Source organism: Triticum dicoccoides, chromosome 1B (genome assembly GCF_002162155.2).
Source record: "Triticum dicoccoides isolate Atlit2015 ecotype Zavitan chromosome 1B, WEW_v2.0, whole genome shotgun sequence".
Lineage (NCBI taxonomy): Eukaryota > Viridiplantae > Streptophyta > Magnoliopsida > Poales > Poaceae > Triticum > Triticum dicoccoides.
Window position 1 is genome coordinate 187725870 of NC_041381.1, and position 4655 is coordinate 187730524.

Genomic DNA, 4655 nt, shown 5'->3' on the forward strand with positions numbered 1-4655 from the left:
AGAACCCCGTTGCAGACAACTTATCTAGGTTAGAGAATGTTCTTGATGACCCACTACCTATTGATAATAGCTTTCCTGATGAACAACTAAATGTCATAAGCACTTCTCGTAGCACTCCATGGTATGTTGATTATGCTAATTATATTGTCGCTAAATTTATACCACCTAGCTTCACATACCAACAAAAGAAAAAGTTCTTCTATGATTTGCGACATTACTTTTGGGATGACCCACATCTTTATAAAGAAGGAGTAGATGGTGTTATTAGATGTTGTGTACCTGAGCATGAACAGGAACAGATCCTACGCAAGTGTCACTCCGAAGCTTATGGAGGACACCACACTGGAGATAGAACTGCACATAAGGTATTGCAATCCGGTTTTTATTGGCCCACTCTCTTCAAGGATGCCCGTAAGTTTGTTTTGTCTTGCGACGAATGTCAAAGAATTGGTAATATTAGTAGACGTCAAGAAATGCCTATGAATTATTCACTTGTTATTGAACCATTTGATGTTTGGGGCTTTGATTATATGGGACCTTTTCCTGCCTCTAATGGATATACACATATTTTAGTTGCTGTTGACTATGTTACTAAGTGGGTAGAAGCTATTCCAACTAGTAGGGCTGATCATAACACTTCTATTAAAATGCTTAAGGAAGATATTTTTCCGAGGTTTGGAGTCCCTAGATATTTAATGACTGATGGTGGTTCACACTTTATTCATGGTGCTTTCCGTAAAATGCTTGCTAAATATGACGTTAATCATAGAATTGCATCTCCATATCACCCGCAATCTAGTGGTCAAGTAGAATTGAGCAATAGAGAGCTCAAATTAATTTTGCAAAAGACTGTCAATAGGTCTAGAAAGAATTGGTCCAAGAAACTTGATGATGCATTATGGGCCTATAGAACTGCATATAAGAATCCTATGGGTATGTCTCCGTATAAAATGGTTTGTGGAAAAGCATGTCACTTACCTCTCGAACTAGAACATAAGGCATATTGGGCTATTAAAGAGCTCAACTATGATTTCAAACTTGCCGGTGAGAAAAGGTTAGATAATAGCTCACTTGATGAATGGAGAACCCAAGCTTATGAAAATGCCAAGTTGTTTAAAGAAAAGGTTAAAAGATGGCATGACAAAAGGATACAAAAGCGTGAGTTTAATGTAGGTGATTATGTATTGCTATACAACTCTCATTTAAGATTTTTTGCAGGAAAACTTCGCTCTAAATGGGAAGGTCCCTACGTTATCAAGGAGGTCTATCGTTCCGGTGCCAAAAAAATCAACAACTTCGAAGGCACAAATCCTAAGGTGGTAAACGGTCAAAGGATCAAACACTATATCTCACGTAATCCTATAAATGTTGAAACCAATATTATTTAAACCGTAAACCCGGAGGAATACATAAGGGACACTTTCCAGACCGTTCCAGACTCCGAAAAGTAATAGGTATGTGGTACGATAAGTAAACCGACTCCAAAACAATTTTTAAGGCAATATTTATCCGTTTTGGAATATTTAGAAAAATAGAAAAAAATAAGTAGCAGTCCTGGAAGGACACGAGGCCTCCACGAGGGTGGAGGGCGCGCCCTACCCCCCTGGGCATGCCCCCTACCTCGTGAGAACCTCGTGTGCCCTTCGGACTCTGTTTTCTTGCACGATACGTATTTTGGTCGGTAAAAATTCATTATATATTCTCCCGAAGGTTTTGACTCTCGTATCATGCAAATCTCCCATGTTCTTGTTTCGAGCTGTTTTCTGACAGGTCTAGATCATCATGACGACCCCAAGTGCTTCCAAGGACAAGTTCTTCGAGAAGGTGATCAACCCTTACCTCGCGGAGGTGCTGTGACACCCTCAAACCATTGAGATGCGTGATGGGTTGCTGCACATCCGCGATGTTGAGGGACCAAAGGGAACCGGAAGCGTGGAGTCGAGGCTCAAAGCAATGGAGCAACAAGTTTTCAAGTGCCAGGGGATGGTGGAGCATGGAATTGTGACGCCCCCGATTCAATCATACACTAATCATGCACGCAAACGTGTACGATCAGGATCAGGGACTCACGGGAAGATATCACAACACAACTCTAAAACATAAATAAGTCATACAAGCATCATAATACAAGCCAGGGGCCTTGAGGGCTCGAATACAAGTGCTCGATCATAGACGAGTCAGCGGAAGCAGCAATATCTGAGTACAGACATAAGTTAAACAAGTTGCCTTAAGAAGGCTAGCACAAACTGGGATACAGATCGAAAGAGGCGCAGGCCTCCTGCCTGGGATCCTCCTAACTACTCCTGGACGTCGTCAGCGGGCTGCACGTAGTAGTAGGCACCTCCGGTGTAGTAGGGGTCGTCGTCGTCGGTGGCGTCTGGCTCCAGGGCTCCAGCATCTGGTTGCGACAACCAGGTAGAAGGGAAAGGGGAAAAGAGGGAGAAAAGCAACCGTGAGTACTCATCCAAAGTACTCGCAAGCAAGGAGCTACACTACATATGCATGGGTATATGTGTAAAGGGCCATATCGGTGGACTGAACTGCAGAATGCCAGAATAAGAGGGGGATAGCTAATCCTGTCGAAGACTACGCTTCTGACAGCCTCCGTCTTGCAGCATGTAGAAGAGAGTAGATTGAAGTCCCCCAAGTAGCATCTCCAAGTAGCATCTCCAAGTAGCTTCTCTAGTAGCATCGCAGTAGCATAATCCTACCCGGCGATCCTGCCCTCGTCGCCCTGTGGGAAAGCGATCACCGGGTTGTGTGTGGAACTTGGAAGGGTGTGTTTTATTAAGTATCCGGTTCTAGTTGTCATAAGGTCAAGGTACAACTCCAAGTCGTCCTGTTACCGAAGATCACGGCTATTCGAATAGATTAACTTCCCTGCAGGGGTGCACCAACTTACCCAGCACGCTTGATCCCATTTGGCCGGACACACTTTCCTGGGTCATGCCCGGCCGCGCAGGATCAACACGTCGCAGCCCCACCTAGGCAAAACAGAGAGGCCAGCACGCCGGTCTAAACCTAAGCGCACAGGGGTCTGGGCCCATCGCCCATAGCACACCTGCATGTTGCGAGGGCGGCCGGAAGCAGAACTAGCCCCCTTAATACAAGAGCAGGCTTACGTTCCAATCCAGCGCACGCCGCTCCGTCGCTGACGTCTGAAGTGCTTCGGCTGATACCACGACGTCGGGATACCCATAACTACTCCCGCGTAGATGGTTAGTGCGTATAAGCTCGTAGCCAACTCAGATCAAATACCAAGATCTCGTTAAGCGTGTTAAGTATCCGCGAACGCCGAACAGGGCCAGGCCCACCTGTCTCCTAGGTGGTCTCAACCTGCCCTGCCGCTCCGCCACAAAGTAACAGTCGGGGGCCGTCGGGAACCCAGGCCCACCTCTACCGGGATGGAGCCACCTGCCCCTTCAGCCCCCAACTCCGAACAGTATCACAGGTAATGTAACTGTCTAAAGTATATCGTATATGCCCGTGATCACCTCCCGAAGTGATCACAGCCCAGTAGTATAGCATGGCAGACGGACAAGAGTGTAGGGCCACTGATGGAACACTAGCATCCTATACCAAGCATTTAGGATTGCGGGTAAGGTATCAATGACTGTAGCAGCAATGACAGGCTATGCATCAGAATAGGATTAACGGAAAGCAGTAACATGCTACACTACTCTAATGCAAGCAGTATAGAGTAGAATAGGCAATATCTGGTGATCAAAAGGGGGGGCTTGCCTGGTTGCTCTGGCAAGAGAGAGGAGTCGTCAACTCCGTAGTCGAACTGGTCAACAGCAGCGTCGGTCTCGTAGTCTATCGGAGAGAAGAGGGGGAAGAAATAATGAATACAGAGCAAACAAAGCATTACAAAATATAACAAGGCAATACGCGATGTTCGGTGTGCCCTAAGGCGGTAGTAGGTGATACCGGTGAAGGGGGGAAAACATCCGGGAAAGTATTCCCGGTGTTTCGTGTTTTCTGACAGATGAACCGGAGGGGGAAAGTTGCGTGTTCGGTATGCTAGGGGTGTGTGGCGGACGAACGGGCTGCGTAACCGGATTCGTCACGTCGTTCTGAGCAACTTTCGTGTTGAAAATATTTTAATCCGAGTTACGGATTAAAAGATATGATTTTCTAAAGATTTTATGAATTTTCTGGAATTTAGTTAATTATTTAATTAATTCGGAAAACAGATTAATGACATCGGCATGATGTCATGCTAACATCAGCAGTCAACAGAGTTGACTTGGTCAACCTGACATGTGGGTCCAGTGGGACCCACCTGTCATTCTCTGTTTAGTTTAATTACAGATTAGTTAATTTAATTAGTGATTAGGTTAATCTAATCAGGATTAATTAACTTAATTAATTACTTAATTAATTAATTAATTAATAATTAATTTTATTAAATCATTTTTAATTTTATTAATTATATTTATTGTTTTTATTTATTTTATTATTTATTTATTATTACTTTTTAATCCCCTTTTTTTTAACGTTCTGGGGCGGGGCCCCCTAGTCAGTGGCCCGGGGGCCTTAGCGGGCACAGGGCGGTGCAGGTGCGGGTGCGGGTGCGGGCGTGAGCCCGACTGGGCACTGGGCACCCGTGCCCGAGGCCACCGCAGCGAGGGCGCGAGGCCCAGCTGCGTCGG